The 21891-nt window shown below is 36.1% G+C and overlaps 1 long non-coding RNA gene across 4 annotated transcripts; it reads left to right on the forward strand.

The window, feature by feature from the left end:
• Positions 1-4292: 4292 nt before the first annotated feature.
• Positions 4293-21019, forward strand: LOC139132886 (uncharacterized). Of its 4 annotated transcripts, XR_011552481.1 has the most exons (10): positions 4293-4437; positions 5258-5447; positions 6294-6431; positions 6741-6801; positions 8296-8437; positions 8907-8981; positions 10341-10476; positions 12193-12284; positions 17036-17165; positions 19082-21019. It is a non-coding gene; the product is annotated as an uncharacterized lncRNA (long non-coding RNA). The 4 variants fall into 4 exon arrangements; XR_011552478.1 differs by lacking the exon at positions 5258-5447 and having other exon boundaries at positions 17032-17165; XR_011552477.1 differs by lacking the exon at positions 5258-5447.
• Positions 21020-21891: the final 872 nt, after the last annotated feature.

Here is a 21891-nt window from a genome sequence, read left to right on the forward strand (position 1 = left end):
AATCCTCATGCCACAAGGGTTCGACTTTATTTCTTGTTGATCTCGAGTTGCTACCACCAACTTTTGATTTGAGATCTTTACATGCCTCAGACATAATAACATCAAATAAATAAAGAGCACTATTTACATTTACTTTCGATTTCAGTTGTAAATTCTCCCAGAAGGTGCAGTGTTTTATCACTCTGCAAATGTGTTATAACCGAGTTAGCAATGTCAGGTCTCCATGAATATCTACACTATTGTTCCTGCTGGTGTCCAGATCTATGCCAGTATTTACAGAAAAGGATAACTGACAGTGAACGGGAAAATGGTCTGATAAATCTACAGTATCAACAACAAAATTGTCAATGTAATCAAAGAGAGATGTTGACGCTATTATATAATCAACAGTACTTGCTCCTTGGTTGGCTGTACACGTAAATTCTCCGTCTTTGTCACCAACAAAACGACCATTTAATATGTGTCCGTCTATTTCCAGCAACATTCTATAAGACTTTTACAAAAATTATTTACATGTTCATCTTTTGCTTTTCTTTCTAAATCAAAATAATCTATTCCATGATCAAACAAGCCATGCACATTATTATCGGGCTCATTACTTATATAATCCTGTAAATTTTCCGTACGAGCATTAAAATCCCCTGCCAATATTAAATCATGACTATTACCTTTATCAAACACTTCCTCTAAACCATTTTCTAGGCGCTCAGAAAGTATTTATATGTTATATGCAGGTAAAGTAAAAACATCAGCCAAATCAAAGAGCAGATCACTAGAAGTTATAAAATCAGCATCAAGTAGAACTCTAAGCGCTCTCTTCTTTTATTTATACACTGTCAATATTCTTACGTCGTATTTCCCCATACAGCACAGCAATAGTCTAAGGCTAATTGTATCAAACCGAAGTACAAAGTTTACTGAGGTGGGACGTCGAAGTAGGCATATTTTCGCACTCAATGACACGCAGGCCTTATCAATGTGGTTATCCAAGACATTGCATTGTAAAGTTACTCCCAAAATATTTTTAAAAGGAACACAAGATTTGATGTACATTAATCGATATGTCAAGAGTGTTCTCCAGTGTCTCAGCACTGTATAGTTTTTTGTGAGAGCCAACTAACATTACGTTTGTTTTACCTTCGTTGATAACCATACCATCGTTTTTTACCCAATTTGAAGAGGGGATAACTTCATTTTGAAGTGAACGATTCTTACATGGGAGATTGAAGTTCCTGATATTGTCAGCATATATGTCAAGATTTGAATTTTGTAAAGGCAGTGGTAAAAATCATTCATGAAGATTGTGAAGAGAAGAGGATCAAAAATCGATCCTTGTAGAACACCAATATTTGTCTTTTCGATGATATCTGATAGTTTGTCAATGTGGCAAAACAATTTGGGAGCGATCTGACGAATACAATTTGAGCCAATTTATTGCATCTCTATGTACGTGTTACCTCGTTCCACGCGGAAGGCTCTCTGCTGTCCAAAAAACACACTCATGTCATGATAAAACTGAAAAACTTTTGAAGAAATCTGCCGCGTTTTGACAATAGGAGTTTCTGGTGTCCACCGTTGTAATAACGCAACTCATTATCATAATGGCGCCGTCCGCATCAGTGATTGGTCCGTCAGCACTCCATTAACGGCATCAGACGGAGATTCACCAATTTCTATGACCGACGGCGTTCATTATGATAACGAGAGTTGCGTTATTACACGGAACAGCTTTACTGCAGTGGAAACCATGTTCAGAAGAAATTGTCAATTTTATTTGAATAAACTTAGAAAATAATCAACCTGAAAACGTTAACTTTCTTGGAGTACTTTTTTTGAGAGTACAAAATGGTTTATCGGTAACTTTGCAAATCAGCGACATCTTTCTGGTATTCGTAGGGTGACAAAGTTTTCTGTGCCCCAGAACCTCAAAATATGGTGCCAGATGGATAATTACACACGCTGTCACTGCACAAACCGCGTTACATGTACTTTAATCCCTTCAAGTGGACGAGAATTCCAAGCATCGATCAATCTACGTATTCCAACGTCGGCTTTCAATAAGGAAACAGAAGATATACAGTACATGTTGAAACTGTTGACATGTCTCTTGTCGTGGTCAAATTTTGTGAGACGAGGCAATCATTTCTGAAGTATTTTAATGTCGCATCACCCTTCTTTTCACCATTGCTCACGAACTTTTAGTCGTACATTTAACCGTGACAGCACAGGGCACAGAAGTTAGTCCCCTCGGTGGGGAGGGGTGAGGAGGGGTGCGTATTTTGTGCAACGTACGGTTACTATATTGATTTTATTAATTTTGACTGTGGTATTTCAAATAAAGATTTCGACTCCAAACCGTCTGACTGCTTTCTTTCTTACTACAAGTCCACAATATCTCCTATCAAATCTGTGTATACATCACTGTAATTGCTCCGCAAACATTGCCAACTTGCTAATCCGCTGTCCGTATCAAAGGATTAATTGATTAAGTCAACACCACAGACGTCCTTACAACGCTATGGATTAAACGTATTCTTGGCCCGAAAGATAAAAGCTGGTCACATATTCCATCGTATTATGTATCGCTTTCGAATACCACCATGACTGTGTTAGGGACTGGTCAGTTTCTTCGGCCTGGGGGTAGCCGGTGGATTCATGGGGGTCACCCTGTTTTTGACTTTGGTGTTGGGGTCACCATGTTTTTGAAATGCCCAATAAGGAGGGGGGGTCAGTGTGTTTTTGAATTTTGACAGAGGCTCATCATTGCCTAAAATGCATTGTGTCAGCCACAAATTTCATCATTCAGTTGCATAGAGATATATGTCAGCGATATCTTGATGTTTGCTTAGTGAAAGTGTATCATTATGAAATCTGCAGTTCATATGAAAAGCATGACAAATTCCTAATACTTTTCTGTTCTTTCTATGAGAATTCAGTATGAGAAAGCAACATGCACAAATATTTCACAACATATATTTGATACAGTGACTTATTTTAGAGATAGAAAAATGACAATATATCTTTCCTTCTCAATGATGCAACTATTTTCCTTTGTGTCTCAGGTTTTCTGTCGAAAGATGCTTTTTTATTACCAAAATAACAGTTAAAAAGGGCAGTTTTTGTCATTATTAGCTGTGCTTTTATGGTTTCAATGTTACAACAAAAGGTCATCTCAGACACTGCACACATCGGATTTGGCTAAAATACCTCTCTATGGCTCCTCGGGAGATTTAATTTGATGGGTGGCAAGTCTTAACATCCATGTTAAGACTTTAAAATTCCTATCTTACAACTGACATGTCAACAATTTCATTAAAAACAAATATAATATATTTGTAAATATTATTATATATATTATATATTATATATATACACAGTTATTGTCCACACTTTTGTTTTACCGTTGTCGCGGGGGGGTCACCCTGTTTTCAAAATTTGGAATAGGGGGTCAGCCACTTTTTGACAGTCCCTTATTCCATCAATGTCAGATGACACAAACCTAGCTTTGTAGATCATATTTAGAGTTTAGCATGCTTCTACAAGCAAGTTTTTTTGAAATCATGGCTAATAACAAAGCGTTGTATTCAACCAAATGAAAATGCTTCTGTAAAATGGTCAACGCTTTTAAAACATTTTCTGAGGCTTGTAGACAATGGATGTAATAAGCGACAAAGTTCCAATACAGAAACGTTCATGTAAGCAAATGTACACGATTTTATTGTAATGTATGGAAGGACAAAGATACCCTTGAACACAGACTTTTACGATGTCAAATAATGAATTGCTCAAGATGTCTGGAATGATAATTATAAACTTTTAAAATCGCCCATATATAAAACAGAAAGCAACATTTATATACTTATTGTTGTCTGAATAATATTTCTCAAGCTGATGAAAGCTTTGCAAATTTCCTTACATTAATTGGTAAATCGACTATTCATAAATATTGGCAAAGGGGGAAAAATATTTCAATTGGTCAGAGGTACTTGCAGAACATACAGCTTTTACTCTGAAATGTACAATTATCCATTGAAATTTACACTTTCATATTACAATTGTAATTAACTTGCTCTTGGAAACATAACTTAATGCTATATTGAAATATTTTTCTTTGAAGTATGCATTTTAATAAAAGATTTTAAAAAAGTGCGTCCAAATTCTGATCATGGTGCCGTCGTATGTCTGATCGCCTCGGGGACATGTAAACAGAGAGGTATATGACGTATCAACATCGTACATCTTGACCAATGAGGAGCCAGAGATCCGAGGTCACAGACAGTTGACCTCAGACTGAGCAGTCAACTTGTCGAGAAATGAAAGCCACGCTCGGACTCCCCTTGAAACCTTCACGTTTTGAGTAGTTTGCCGTAAAATCTGGCTGTTTCTTGCTATGGATCATAAACTTTATGAACAACAGCCTCTAGCCGCCACATTTCGGTAAGTTTTAAAGAAAATTATGCGGCGAAATCGCCGCTTGAACATTTTGCCGTCGTCGGCAGTTTTCAGTATTCTTGCTCGTTTGTTGCTGCGGATTCGTAGCCCTACCACTCCCTTTGCTGGTTGTGCCCCACTCCCCAAACACAACCAGCAAAGGGAGTGGGCTACGGATCCGCAGCAAGCTCGTTTGATGCACACCTTTTCTCTCTCTCTGCAGTCTCTGTTTACTGTGAATCAGTGCGATCGATCGCGACTCGGAAGCGACGTGTCTAATGCCTGTGATTGAAGGGGCTTGTGGGCCTGTGCCGTTTAGATTAGTGGACACAAACATAGGATGTGAATTGTACTTTCCAATACGTCTCATTAGGTAGGACTGGCGAGTATCTGTATAATATACCACATGTCATTCAACAGAATACCACATCATTCACGTCACGAGAATACCCTGATAGCAACTTTGAGTGTATAAATATTTTCTCGATCGTGACATGCTGTGGTACACTGGCATGTTATACTCCCTAGTGACCTAGGGAGACCTTGGGGAAGCAGTAATTACTAGTATATCTAATTATATATATCTAATATAATTATATTTGTGTCCACTATATAAATCTTTACATGACACGGGCCCTTCAATGCTGTGGATGCCATGGCCATACACATTGTAATACCTAGTATATTACTTAAAAGACCGTAAAGGTGAAAAAAGATCCAATGTGTAATTTATTGTGCATGTCACTCCAGAAAAGGGAGTCACGGTAGCTTCGCTCCTGCCCCCATTTCCCCTTCATAGCAATCATGTTTTGCTGCCACCCACTAGGTATGTTTGTTGCTGGGTAGCTAGAAGCATAGACAGTCGTGACTGTCTATATGGTGGAAGAATATACTGACTAAGAGGCAAGGCTACAGGGTTACAGTCTGAAAGTGTAAACACAACGCAATCATGGACGTTTAGTTTGTGGAACAATAGTGCCATAGTCCCTCAGAAGACCAACAACAGCCTTTGCAAGGTACAAGTACAGGGAACTCAGCACCACACTGTGCAAAATGTAGAATGTAGTCACGTGTAGTTGGATACACCACTTGGAAGCCTGGTGATAAGCAATGTTGAGCTTTAATGCAGTACTGTAGCTTGAGGAGGGAGAACAAAGTTGATGTACATGTTACCTGAATATAGCACAAAGGACATGTGGCAGTGTGATACACATATTCTCATGGTCTTTATAGTACACCAGAAAACGTTCAGAAATAAATTATTGAACAAATATTTGTTCACTTTTTCAATAACTTATCATTGACTTCCAAACCAAATTATTCATGGCATGTGGCTGATATCCATTTGATGTCTTTTTTGACATTTTTCAGGCATACAACAATAATTGTTACCAAGTTTCCTTTCTGTACCGATCGATAGATGATATTCAGTATAACAAATTTAATGATTTACTTATGCATTGACTCATCTTATTCAAATTTGCCTTTCAACAAAGATGCATTACTGATATTTAGCCACATTTGTCAATGAATATAAGGGAAGAGGGGCAGTTGGGATTAGTTGGAATCAATGAATTTGACTTCTTACGAGTTGCACTGGCCATGCACAGAGTATGTCCCTGTCTGACCTTGAGGTCTATTTAAGTGAAGACATTGGCACTTGAATGAACTCTGAATGTTTTTAAGAAAGTCGTACTGTTCATGTATATACTTGTGAGAATTTTTCTTGATTCCAAGCTACGGTCTTTCACTGTGATATCCATTTCAATACAATAATCAAACAATGATGTATTTCATCCTCACTTCTTTTACAGCACATACATATACATGTTTTCTAATGTCTGTTTTTTCCCTTTTCTCAGGTTCTATATATGCTATGTAAGGACCATTGCATGTTACAAACGTGGGCCGTAAAGTTACTTTGGCTACTTGTTGTTGTACCATCAATCAGTGGGTGATGGACTTTGACGGAAACTTGGAATTCAAAAGGATTATAAAAAGTAAGAGTCTGATTTGTTTCTTCCATTCTGTAATTGCAAGTTACAAGTGATTCCACTCAGCAGCACATCACCTTTATATCCTAGTTATTAATTGCTGAGTCACAATCAATACTGCCGCAATTGTTTTTTAAAACCATGACCAAAAAAATACCATGTCTTGGAGATTGTTTTAGATTGTTTTCAGGTATATAGAATATCTGAAAATTTCCTACAAAATCAAATGCTGCAAAGAAAGTATATGCTGTTAGTGTATTACTATTGATAGACTTTCTGGATGAACTTAGGATTGTATCTTTCAACTGTTCACAGGCATTGAGATGGCCAAGTCTAGAGGAGCAAGATGCAGGCTAGGACATGAGTTAGAAATCTGGTAAGATATAGGTTACTTTGAAAGAAAAAATGTGTATTTGAATGCAGCAAGACACATGTATGTATTGACAATTGGGCTGTCAAGGTGTCTTAAAACAGCATTGACCGATATGAGCCTTAGATACCGGTACATCTTGCACAGAAAGTTTGATCCAAAACAGTATGTGCATGAATTAAGTTTCAATTAAATTGTGTCCAATGGATGTAGAAAACAGACCCTCCTGTTTTCATATATGCCTTTTTAGGTATTGATTAGGCGTTATGGATAGCAATTTCAGAAGTATTCTATATTACTTTACTTAGATTAGAGGGGCATTCACTTTCAGAAACTGACAAAACAGAAGATATCCAGTCGTGAGTCTTGTGAAGAAAGTTAGAGATAATGTGCACCTAAAAAATGAAATATTTAAATTTTCCCCGTAAAGTTTTAAACCATAGTGCTACCACTGTGTGTAGGGACTGCATTGAAATAGTTCACTTTCACAATCGTCACTTTCACAGTCGTGCACATCAGGAAAAAAGGCACAACGAGATGCCCGGACATCATGCAATTAGTAAGGAGCATCTTTTATGAGGCAGCCAAAGGAAATTTCCATGTCATGATTGCCCACGTCAGTGGAATTGATAACTCAATTGCTGATGCACTTGTGCTGCTGTGTCTGTTTGTCTTAGAGTGGGTATCATGCAATGAGACATTACAAGGTAGCTGACTGACATATTCAAGTGTATCTGAACAGAACACCATATCACATCGGACTGCAAATACATTTCTTAAATTCCTATGGTGTCAATTGATTTTTTCAATGTCTGCAAATTTTCAAAAAGATCCCACTGGATCATTCTGTTTGTATCACTCAGATGTGCTACATGTATATCAGTAAGCTGAGTACATCTGCACTTGGCATGTACCATTCTGTGTTCACTGTCTCTTCAAAGATGATAGGGTCCTTTTAAACTTACAAGTGTAAGGCATTTCTCAAAAACAAACACAGTTACTCCTTTTTCTGAAGTTTGACAAATATATCTCTCATATTTATGCTGTCCAATTACCAGTATTTACTGTAATTTTGACTGTTCAAAAATAAGATCCATGTGTAGATTGTTCATATGCATTGAACACAGCTTGATGTACAAATACAGTTTTAAGTGACATTAAGCACACTGGGTATATTTAACTTCAAATTTCATTCATGTTCTGCTAAGCTTTTGATAAATTAATGCATCTTCTTTAATGATCCTACCAGTGGAGCTTGTGCCATCTTTCTGTACTTCCTACAAGCAGCTCTGAACAGTGTTCAAGCTTTAATTGGATTTGTAAATGTGATTAAACACAGTGAATTTTTGCATGAAACAAGGTTCAGTCTAATATTATGCATTCTACTTTATCTCCAGCATGGGTTTTGAAAATATGGTGAATGATATATTTATATTTATTACACACAACTACGAAAGTAACTGCTAAAAAATTAAACATTAATTTATTTCTTGTTTACAGAAAATGCTTAAAGATTCGCCCCAAGATTGATCTTTGTAACCATGGCAATTTCAGAGAACTCTGTTGGTTCAGAGGCTGGGCAAATATTCAAACCTTGGAAGATTACTGCCTACCAAGAATGATCTCAGAACTCACAGGCCAGGTAATGTGATGTCACAGTACACAGTGTAACTATATCTTTCTTGCAGCAATTACTGTCAATCCACCATGGTCATGATACATAATTATTGTTGACAGTGTATCTATTAATACTTTGAAATCAGTATCTCCGCTGATGAATTAATTGCTGCTGTGCAAAGTCTCAGTTAGAATGTGCTGCATGTCAAGTTTAGACACTCTCATTAATAATATTGGCATGCTGTTACACAAACTTCTACAATGTATATTGTCTCCATGGAACATCCAAGAAGGCAGCAAAAAGTCAATGCAGACAACAGTAAAGACTCATAATATACTGGTAATTCTGTTATTTTCTCACAGGCTAATGTTTGTGACAAATTCGATACCAGTATATTTCAAAGATGTTTACATTCGGCTGAAAATGTAATAATATTTTTTATCCACTCAATTTTGTTAACATGTGTTAATGTTTTCTTTTTTATCATGGGAAGGAAGTGTGCACAGCAGAGCTTGATTTAGAAGATATGAGAGCTTTTAGAGGAGAATTCTCAAACAGATGTGTGCAGGTAAGAATTTGAAATTCTGAAACAGTGATTGGTAATTTCTCATTTGGAATGCACAGTAAGTGAGGCTACCCACAATTCTCCATGATCTGTACACACAGAGATCACTCACTGAACTGAAGCAAATTTCTTCTGTACACAGAACAACTCGGTCCATATTTCAAAATTCTGGCAACATAGTTCTGATACCCATAATTATCTGATTTGTCACTGAATAATGAGAAGATCAACCCCTTTTCCGTGGAGGAGATAGCAATTTTGTAATTTTGTCGACATAGATTTTTGACAGCCATACACAATATTTTCAAGGAAATTAAGGGAATAAGTTGCACCTGTGTTGGCAAAAGTAAGGTATTGATCTTTTAATGTTCGTAACAAAGGAAATTTGCATGTCTAACCGGTGGTATGATGAGACCATCTTAGTTGATGATAACTTTGTCTTGACAAGTGTGCAATTTTTAGCACTTCCATACATCGACTTCTCATTCAATTTAATCAAGGGGAATAGTGGGTAGCCTCACTTACTGTGGAATGTCATCTGTAGTTTCATTTCATAAGTCTTTCATCTTGTAATGGCAGTGTTGACATAGGTAAGAAATGCTGTGTATGATAGACTACCAAGGAACCCCAATAACATTTACATAAACTTGTCTTCACAAAACTCTTTCAATGAATGTTATATTAATAACAAAGTTGAATGTAAAGGGTCATACAGCACTGCTGACAGTCAGTATAATTACATGACATGTACACTGAAAGCTAAATAGATAGTTTCAATTCAGCTGTGTTTATATCTCAAAGTCCGAGTCATTTCTTCTGTTAAGGTAGAATGCGTCTCAGGGACAGATATTCAGACTCTCAAACTTTTACAATTCCTTTCTGATCTGCCACTTGTGGCAGTTTATTATAAAGCTCTTGGTGGAAGAAAACTTTTCACCGTCTTAGTTTTTCAAAAATCGAAACTTTTTTTCCCTAGATGGAGTTAACACAGGGATGGGAGCCATTTTGAATTTCAAATATCGGTATATCATGGATAATTTGTTTCCCTAGTTCCAACTTTGCACGGTGACCCCTGATTTTTATCGTGGATTTTGAAGGAGAAGGGTTGAAATATTCCTTGAGGAAAGTCAGAGCAAAACTTAAAGTCTTTTACTTTTTAGGTGCATACTACCTAAATTTGGAAACAAGTCTGAAAATCAATATCAGTATTCTTATCCCAACTATTTCCAATCCTTAATTTTGCCCGAGTAGTTTTTCCTACTTTTCATGTCAGATATGCTAGGTGCACTCTGCTTTAAAGGAGAATTCCTCTCATTCTACTGAATTAGAAATGAAATGTATCGTTCATCTTTTTTACCTCAGCTACCCTCTAGGGATCACCATAGATACGACTGTGAATACCATAGTTATTGTTTTCTCCAATGTGACTGGCAAAACATCAAAGTTCAAAGTTCACAGAGGTGGTATCAGAGAAAGTGAAGCCTCACAGAATGTACAGGTAATATGGAATCTTTTTTCCTGTACTTATTTGCATAATGACGTGGCATGTTCCATCATACAAATGTTGTAGGTACATTACCATGAAGAAACAGGGACCAGAAATATTTACACTTTTGTCATACATTTGCTTGGCTTGGTTTGTATATCATTCATTTTTGAAATTCACATTCTCTTATCATGTTGTAGTCAATCAAAGTTTAGCATACTTTAGATTGAAACACACATCCAGTAATTTAAAAATTTCTATAAAATGGCACATGTCTCGTTTTGAACCAATGTATGTTGTACCTGCATATTCCAACACATTAACATTTACACTGTATACTTGCATGCAGGCATTGTCATACTGTTACATCTAATAAAAAATGTCAAGTTGTTCTTTGAAATAGAATGAATAATAATGATAAAATTCAGAGAAATTGAAAGATTGGGAGATTGAACTTTTAAGAAAGTGTGTCTTTCACAAAATATAGTTTATCATTCAGTTGACTACCTCTCTGCCTCCTTGCATAACGTAATGGGGATGAACACAAAAATACCAAATATCAGCTGTCATTAGCATATTTGAACATCATGATGTTGAATCATTTCTGCCCAACATCCAAAAGCCTTTGATCTATTTGTAACACTGTGAGAAACGATTGATTTGAATAACAGGGCTAAGTTCCAAATGACATTATTCACAGTTCTAATTTTTCACAAGACTTTAAGGTAGTATGCTCCTCTGGGACATATATTTGAAAAACTTTTACTGTCATAGTTTTTCGAAAATCCAAAATGTAATTTCCCCCCATAGAGTTAACACAGGAATAACGGCCATTTTGAATTTCAAATATCGCAAAACGTTTGGTAATTTGTTTTGTTATTTCCAAACTTTGCATGGTGATCTCCAACTTTTATTGTTGATTTGGTAAGAGAATTGATGAAAGTTTCATATAGGAAACTTTGAGCAAAAGTTTTAAGTCTTTCACTTTCGAGGCACATACTGCCTTAAAAAATTTGTACACTGGAATTCAAAAATTGTACTTAGCCATCACCAGTGTGCAACAGCAGCAATATTAGTGAAAAGGCTCAAACCAGAGGCCTGGTTCAAATTTCTGTCAACAGGGGCATGTATTGCATGTTTGATGTTTTCTCTGGTAACAATAATCTACAATTTCTCACAAACGTAATTACATTATTTTAATGCTTACACAGCCTTTCTTATTCTGATAGTTAATTGAAACACCAAACTTGGATGAAACTTTGATGTCAATGAAAAAAAATGCCATAGCATTGGAATGTTTACACACACACTGTACAACTGTAAAGATCATAAAGATATCTTGACAGTGTGATAGTAGAGTATGATCATGAAAATTACCAAGACTCATAAGTTTATGTTTGACCATCTTATGAAAGATCACATTCTTAAACTACCGGTAATCAGAAAAGAACAGAATTGTAATTGCTCTTTTGCTGGTAGGTTTTACAAGCTGCCAAATTACAAATATGAAGTGAATAGATACTGTGACTCTTCACTCTCAGCACAATGTAGCTTGTTTTTGCGATTCATGAAGACTTAACTAAATAAGGTAATTGTAATTGTATTTATAAAGAAACCTGACATCACTTGAGAGCTGAATATAACTGTCAGAGTGATATCCAGTGACTATGTTGATGCTATAGACCACGTATGACTATTTAACAGTCTGTTTTGACTTTTGTGTTTCAGGCCCGTATGAGAACGCTATCCATACATGTTTGCTGTCATTGAGTTGATGTTTTATGGTCCAGAGGAGCTGGTGGTGGTGTACTTGAGTTAGGGTAAGCTTAATGCTGATGAGAGGTATAAAGTAGATGTTCTTCCCTGATATTTTTCTTTGTTCATCAAAGGAAAACATGAGTAATGTAATGAGTGTGTGAGCACAATTAGACATGTGATGACATTGCAAGTAGATTCTGAGCTGAATGAAGAAAAATATTAGGGAATTATACACTTATCACAAGCACGTTAAGTGAAGAATTGGTTAAATTTTGCAAAATAAGAGGAATTTTCCTTAACAATTCCGCATTTTAACTTTTGAACTACTTTTGGAATAATATCAAAATACTGTGGGCAAGTGACAATCATTGTCGTCAGTTGTGTTGGCAAGGAACATGGCACTCCCATTCATGTACAGCAGTAATGCTAGATGATCACTCATGATATACAAATACGAATCTCCATATCGGTGATAAAACTAAAACAAGGGCATTCAAAATTTGCCAAGTGGATATATTTTGTCAGTCTCTTACAATTACAGCTGTCACACACAAATTTCAATCTCTGGAGAAATAGTGGCCACCATGTTGCTTGTTTACTTTGATTAGCACACCAAAGATCAATGCCAGAAAAGTTCAACACACCAAAATTTATGACACAAGCTGGTTGTTGTGACACAAAAGGACCAGAGGATAAATCTGTGTTGTTGTCGAGAGATGACAAACTTAGCTTGTTCATGGCATAACAGAAACAATGGTCAACAAGAAACATTTACCAAACTCTCTCACTTTCCTCAATATATAATTGCAACATTTAGTTTCATTTTCATTCTGGTTTCAGTTTTGAACTATTTTCATTTTTTATTTCACTGAAAATGTCAACGGAACATACGCACTGATCATAAAGTACTGTGTCTCAACCAGAGAAAGATAATGGTACTGAACTCAGTGTTCAGAAGTACCACTGTCTACATTGTTGGTATTAAAATGAGTCTGAAAGTAAAAATACTTGAAAACAGGATTTTATCCTCAGTTCAGTACTCAAAATGTAAATTGAATCAGTTTATTTTAACAATTCACGGCACTTTCCAATAAACCTGTCATAAAATTTGGTAAGGGCAAGTGAGATCACATTTCAAACAACAGATGCCCTGTAAAGTTTGAACGAGACCTACATATTTTTCAGAAGTCTTTGTTAGTCCCCACGGACACCGTCCGGGGGGACTTATAGGTTTGGTCATGTCCGTGCGTCCGTGCGTCCGTGCGTCCGTCCGTCCGTCCGTCCGTCCGTTCACGCAGATATCTCAGAGACGCCTGGAGCGATTTCGTTCAAACTTGGTACAAGGATAGTACCATACCTCATACAGATGCACGTCGATTTGTTTCACAATGCGATCAAATTTGGCCGTGTTAGAGGACTTTTTAGTTTTCACCTCCATAGACTCCCATGTATAAGGCAGACCATAGACTCCCATGTATAAGGCAGACCATAGACTCCCATGTATAAGGCCGACCATAGACTCCCATGTATAAGGCAGACCATAGACTCCCATGTATAAGGCAGTCCATAGACTCCCATGTATAAGGCAGCCATAGACTCCCATGTATAAGGCAGTCCATAGACTCCCATGTATAAGGCAGTCCATAGACTCCCATGTATAAGGCAGTCCATAGACTCCCATGTATAAGGCAGTCCATAGACTCCCATGTATAAGGCAGTCCATAGACTCCCTGTATAAGGCAGTCCATAGACTCCCATGTATAAGGCAGTACATAGGCTCCCAAGATAAATAAAAATTTAGTTTCTCATCGTATTCATATTGCAAAAAGGATGCAGTGACACAGTTTTTAGTCCCCACAGATAAAGTCCAGGGGGCTCATAGATTGGGTCTGTCAGTCCGTGAGTCCATCCGTTCACGCAGATATCTCAGACACTTTGACAAAATGTCACGTGACCTTGGTGACCCTTGACCTCAAATATACATATTTGTCCATACTCAGTAACCACAAGTGCTACACCCTTCATATTGGTATGATGGGACACCTTATGACGCCACATATTGTACCTCATTAATTATGCACATATCTAATTTTGAGTGAGCGAATAGAGCTAGAGGTCTGATTTTTGGTATATAGGATAACTTAGCAATACAATTTTTTGACAAAATGTCACGTGACCTTGGTGACCTTGACCTCAAATATACATATTTGTCCATAACTCAGTAACCACAAGTGCTACACCTTCATATATGGTATGATGGGACACCTTATGACGCCACATATTGTACCTCATTAATTATGTGCATAACTAATTTTGAGCGAGCCAATAGAGCTAGAGGTTCTGATTTTTGGTATGTAGGGATAACTTAGCAAAACAATTTTTTGACAAAATCTCCCGTGACCTCGGTGACCTTTGACCTCAAATATACACATTTGTCCATAAGGCCAAAGTAATTAAATTCTTTGTTTTGCGTCCCCACCCGCGTAGGTTTTTAAGGTTTTCATGAAAAACACACACAATGTATTTGAATAGGAAATTTTAGGACATGACCGCTTAGCTTTTCTGAACTAAAATTTTGTTACAATTTTTTATTTGCTGCAATCAAATTACATTGTGTTAATTTTCTTGTGTGTGTTTTTCAGCCGCTCAGACACGTACATTTTCCCTTAGAGTGGACGCAAAACAAAGAATTTAATTACTTTGGCCTAAACTCAGGAACCACAAGTGCTACACCCTTCATATTTGGTATGATGGGACACCTTATGACGCCACATATTGTACCTCATTAATTATGTGCATATCTAATGTTGAGCGAGCCAATAGAGCTAGAGGTCTGATTTTTGGTATATAGGGATAACTTAGCAATACAATTTTTGGACAAAATGTCACGTGACCCCAATGACCTTTGACCTCAAATATACATATTTGTCCATAACTCAGTAACCACAAGTGCTACACCCTTCATATTTGGTATGATGGGACACCTTATGACGCCACATATTGTTCCTCATTAATTATGTGCATTTCTAATTTTGAGCGAGCCAATAGAGCTAGAGGTCTGATTTTTGGTATGTAGGGATAACTTAGCAATACAATTTTTTTGACAAAATGTCACGTGACCCCAATGACCTTTGACCTCAAATATACATATTTGTCCATAACTCAGTAACCACAAGTGCTACACCCTTCATATTTGGTATGATGGGACACCTTATGACGCCACATATTGTACCTCATTCATTATGTGCATATCTAATTTTGAACAAGCCAATAGAGGTAAATGTATGATTTTCTGTATAGGGATAGACTATAGGATAGAAATTTTTTGACAAAATGTCATGTGACCTCGATAACCTTTTACCTAAAATACACGATTATGTCAATAAATAAGTAACCACAAGTGCTATGTCCTTTATATTTAGTAGGATGGGAGACCTTATGACAACACATGCTTTACCTCGTTAATTATGCCCATATATAATTGTGGGCAAGCCAATAGAGCTAGAGGTCTGAATTTTGGCATATATGGATTAATTAGCAATACAATGTTTTTTTTTCAAAATGTCATGTGACCTTGATGACCTTTGACCTTGAATATGCATATATATGCATAACTCAGTAATCACAAGTTCTTTACGCTTCAATTTTGATAGGATAATAGACCTTAAGATGTCACATCTTGTACCTCATTTATTATGCACATATGTATTTCTTGGCTGGCCAATACAGCTAGAGGTTTGATCTTTTTTCCCGATTTAGAACCATAACTTAGACATGCCTCTTGTTTCAAATTGGGAACAATGACATAGACCTATGTGTCCTTTGATCTGAACATATACACTTTAGTGATACTTCTTAATGACCTCATTTCCCTGCCCCCTCAAGACTAATACTCCTATTACAAGTGGGGACTATGTCATTGTCAATGACTTGTTATTGTTAATGTTATCAGTGGATATGCATGTAACACCTTTTATGAATCAAAATGCAGATGTTAGTGAAGTGTTCCTCAAATGAACGAAACAGCTACCAATTGTTCAAAGTCATGTCTTTGCATGTCATGAAGTTTTAATCTTTTGCTATGCAATATCATATATTTAATACCAGTATATTAATGGTTATCTGATGGGTCGACACATGCTGAGAATTGAGTGGTATATTCACAATATAGCACGGTTGGCACACACGTGAGCTCCATGCAAGAGCAAAAATCCTTTTTTTTTGTGTGTTCCATGCAAGAATTTAAATAATTAGCAATAAAGCACACCCAACGACAGTATACCACTCGATTTTGACTAGATCACCACATACTTGCACTTGCTATCTCTCGTGCATACAGTATATGTCACAAACTGGTCAAAATCTTGTGGTAAACTGTCACTGGGTGAGCTTTATTGTTTTATTATTCAAATATCATCATAATGATAGCATGGACTTATAACTCTGTCTTTGCATGAGAACATTTTGTATTTTATATCTGTACTGGTAGATTCTGAAGGCACCACTCACTTTAGAATTACAACCACTTTTGGATGGACAAATTGCCAAGACTGATGACGTAAGATAAATACTAGATGCGATAATCATGTATTAATGGCATAATAAAGCCAGCTTTCATCACCATGGTTTCGCCCAATTCCATTGTTTCCTGTGGAAACGTTGGACCTTTCCACAAGGAAGGAGTGAAGGGGTAAAATATATTATAAAGCAACCATCCGTGCGCATGAACATCAGGTGGATAAATTCTGTGACACTTACTCAGTAAATTGCAAAACTGATGTATATGTTTATTATTTATGCATTTTGCAGGAAGATATGGAAATGATGTACAAGGAATTATCAGTTTATGGAAGATCACACAAGATGTCCAGGTGTAGACCTTACAGTACGTTTTGTTAATTGCTTCATCTGTGGAAATTTAAGATACATGTACTCCAAAACAGGTACGTTGCTCATCTGTCAGCCTTTAATAATGTGTAATGGCGTCAGTGCACCATGATGGAGATTTTGCTTCTTACAGAAGAATTTGATTTGATAATAAGCCAGCAATATATGGAATTCATGTGACACAGAAATGAACTGAAAAGCAAATACAGCAAAACTTTTTTTATCAATGCCCATAATACAGTGACATATCAGATACAAGTACTTTATGATTACCATTGATAAAGTAACCAACAAAATATCAGTCACCAAAACTACTGATTGCAACTGTACCATTGTCACTAGGGTGCAATAAATTAACCATTGGCATGAAAATACCAGGTTTATAGATTTTACCAAAAGACATTGTCATTTTTTAAAGGTAGAACATGCTTTGGGGACAACTATGCAGACTCTCAAACTTTTACAATTCTTTTCAGATCTACCACTTGGGGGGCCTCATTTTAAAAAACTCTTGGTGTAAGAAAAATTTTGACAGGCTTAGTTTTTCAAGATTTGAAAATTTATATTCCTCCATAGAATTAACACAAGGATGGCAGCCATTTTGAATTTAAAATATCGGTAAATTTTGTGTAATTTGTTTCTCCAGTACCAAAATTTGCATGGTAACCCCCAATTTTTATTCTTGATTTTGAAAGGAAATTGTTGAACGATTCATTTAGGAAAGTTTGAGCAAAAGTTCATTGCAAAGTCTTTCACTTTGAGGCTCATAGTACCTTAAAGGACAGTGGATATATCATTAATGATGCCAGGTGCTGTTGGTATGATAGAGCCAAGTGCCTGTTGATATGGTGTCATCACAAAGAGAATTAGTTGAGCAAAGCAAAGGTCAATCCAAGAACGCTCCACTTTCAATTAGGGGTTCTTAATACTTCCCTCCTATCAACTTCAATAAAATCAAACATTTAAGAGAACATTCCCTTTGTGATATCTTCATATTGAGAAGAGTTGGCCATACAGTAGTTGTTAGCAAGAATTTTGGTTGAAATGGCAAACTAGTGGTGATTGACAGGAAGACTCCAAGATATCAAGTGTTTTGTTTTGACCATAATGTTAACAATTGAAATGCGATATTTTAAATCATGTAGATAAGTATTTTCATGTTTTAGCAAAGTCAGTTAAAACTTGTCACTGAGGTTTATAAATGAAAACTGACTGGTAACAGCATGCATAGCATAATTGGTGTGTTGTCATTTGCATGTCTCATTACACCATGGCAAGTGTCTGTACACTGTGATGAAACTATCTACTGTCAGCAGGATCTGTACACCCCTGGATTGTCCTTGAATTTTAAAGATTCGCGGACAGTCCTGGAAAAGTCCTTGAAAATAAAATTGAGTCCTGGAAAGTCTTGGAAAATTGATAATCCACTCACAATATATGGTAGACCTACAAAGGTTCTTGAAAATTGCTACAAAAGTCCTTGAAAGTCCTTGAATTTTGAAGTCCATTTGAGTGTATGGACTCTGTATCAGTGTTACAGCAGTAAACTTTGTTTCAGTAATTTGTCATCAGAGCAAAGAATTATTCTTACATTTGTATTTACAGAAATTTGATAGTAGTCAGAGCGAAAAATTATTGTATATTCACAGAAATTTGATTTTTCAAACAAGATCACTTTATGTCAATCTGTCTGTCAATGGTTTTGCCTCAGTCTCTAAAGCTTACAATCTCTACAGATAAATTTCATGTTTATCAACCTATCAATTATATTGCCTTTGTCTCCATAGCTGCCAGGGTCCACATGTAAATTTCTTTATGAGCACCTATACTTCCATTAAATGTGATTGTGTCACATGTGAAATGTTCTCTGCTGTGAACATATGGAATGAAATGTTTTTGTTTTTGTCGAAGGCAGAAAAATATCAACAACTTTGAAATTATGTCAACATTCTTTCAACTTGTGTCGTTCCAGGTTCAAAAACTTGAAAAGGCAAAAGGACAAGAAGATAGAAGTGATTTCCATGGCAGCGCAACAAAGGGTAATAAAGAGTCTGATCCTGAGGGTGCAGCACCCAGTAGTCATGGTAACCAGAGGGAAGGGCAGAAAGACAGCAGGTTTGAACAAACAACTTCATCATCAACATGTACCGGTACAGCAGTTTCCACAGAAACACTGGTTGTGAATGAAGAGACCTCATCTGCTGTCATGGCAACAACAAAAGATCCTGATGCTGACAATGCTAACAGAAGTTCTGAAAGTGCAGAAGTTAGCTTTGTAAAATACTATGAAAATAGTTTAAAGGGCAGAAAATGCTGTTACAGTGCCTTGGATGGAGATTTGGGTCTCACTGATCAGTTGAGTAGTAAAAAACGCTGTGAAAGGGCCATGGACAGAGATTTTGGTCTCACTGATTAGCTATAAAGTCTCTAGCATCAAAGAAACGACGCTCCATTGCTGGTATCAAAAGATCAACAAGTATGAGAAGTGATGATAGTGATGAAAATACAAAATGGTGGAAACCTTGGACATGGAAAACACCAAATGAAAATAAAGTGATGAGAATAACACCAACATATGTGTGAAACCATGTCAAAGATCTTTACACTTAACTGTAATTTTGCAATATTGGTTAATCAGATTTTCAGATAGTGCTACGTCTATCCATGAAACTGATGTTGTGTTGTATTCAGTTATTCATGAATTTTTTGTATAGAATTGCAAGTCATCTTTCATATTATCAATATTTTGGAATGCCTTGTTCATCACCGTGGTGACTTAATTTGATCCATCGAATCAGTTTTACCAAATTTAAATGTAGATATACTTGAGATACAGAGAGACTCTTCACTGGGGTTTTACTTTACGCTTTCAATTCAAAAACAACTATAAATGCTAATTTATGTTAATAATTATGATCAGGTGGTATAATTTACATTTTTATACTGAACATTCTCTCACTTGTATCTGTCAATTTTAAATTCTTGAATGGATGGGTGTACATGTTTGTAAAAGTGTTTATATGAAGAAGTATTATGTATATACACAGGTTGCATATTATACACACACCATAGCCTAATGCTAGTGGCTCCTGTTATGAGATTAAGAGCTGATCAGCACAGCTAGCCAGTAAATTATGGCTCACTCAATGAAAATTCTGCACATGCCGTCATTTAAATCAGGTTTTTTAAATTTTTTTTATATCAAGTTCATCAGTAAATACCAATATGTCATTTGTCATTGCATCGGGCATCAATCTGTAATCAAAATGTTGTTAAATAGACAACTTGAAAATTTTTCACGAGTCTGTCAAGTACTTTTTGATGAAGTGTGAATTGTTTAAGTCACAGTAATTGTACAGGGGTTGAATTTTCCTGGTTCCTTAATGCTTATGTTATCAAGAGGGAAATTTTTTGTAACTTTTTTGAAACTGAACATGATGTTACTGGAGAACTGCAAATACATTGAATAAGTCATTCTGTAAAAAGTTATAGCTGTAAAGAGATGATTTAGTAGTATGTGGTAGTTTTGTTTTCACGATTTGATTATTACCAGTATCTCCTGTAATTGAGTCCAGATACATGACATTGTGTAAATACCAAGGCTATTGCTTGAACAAATACATTATCAACCACATCTCAGACTTTTTTATATGTATATTATGTACCCATGTTCTTATAAATCCTTTTTTTTCTTTTTGTGAAACCAACCTAGTGGTTACCTGTACTGTCAAGTGTAACTTTTACAGTAGTATTAGATTTGGAGTTTATGTGTAGCTTACTTTTGTAACACTGTACTGTGTAACCTTGAACTTTGTTCTTGAGATTGAAAACTTGAAATATGCTTCATAGGAGAATAGTGTCTTTAGAAATTTTATGTATTAAAATGGCAAGGTTTCTTTGCTTGAAGTTACTTATTTGCTTTGATTTCACATGCAGACACTTGAGATATTCCTGTAGAGTATGTCCTAAGTCATAATAATAATCAAAAAAGTTATCTAGTGACAAACTTGTCTCCTTCATGTTTGACTTAGTAAGTTTATAAAAGTTTGGCTCAACAATAGCAATAAGAGGTAATGTTTTTGTAGTGTGCTGTAAAATGGACAAATTAACATAAAATGATACTCATCTTCTACATCACCCCTCCTACATAATTTACACAGTCTAGCTGATGGATCAATATTCTGCCTTCTTCCTTCTACAAAGGCTAAAGGAGTTCTGAGCATCAAAAGCAAGCAAAGGTTTGAATGAGTTGCCAGTTATGGTGCAAAGAAATGTAGTTTTTCTGGCTCAAGTACAGGTTCGAATTGGGTGTAAGAGCGTAACATGGGCTTTTCCATTACCAAAGTTTCCATTGCTGTTTAACCCTTTGAGAGCCGTAATTTTTCCCACAAAATTTTAGTGCAACATTTTACCATTTTTATGAATTTTCCTGTAATTTTTTTGATAATTTTGAACAAAAAAGACATCACATTTCATTGACTACAGATTTTCATCAAAATGTTGGCAAAAATCTGACAAAAATTGACTGAGGTGTATTTTTATAAGGGTGACAAAAACTTACTTTGGTGCTCAAAGGGTTAAGTATGTCTGAAACTCTTATATTGAAATATGTTAAAATAAAAAAATTATTACCAATTTCTTGAGCTATCCATGCATAGCCAAAGCCATAAGAAAACAAAATATTCTTAATAGATGTCACTCATGTGTGCCTACAGGTGCTGTCAAGGTTACATAACATTTGATAAGCCTGCTTTGGGAGTCGACCTGAAGGCATTTCTAAAA

The sequence above is a fragment of the Ptychodera flava genome, chromosome 5 (genome assembly GCF_041260155.1).
Source record: "Ptychodera flava strain L36383 chromosome 5, AS_Pfla_20210202, whole genome shotgun sequence".
Taxonomy (NCBI): domain Eukaryota; kingdom Metazoa; phylum Hemichordata; class Enteropneusta; family Ptychoderidae; genus Ptychodera; species Ptychodera flava.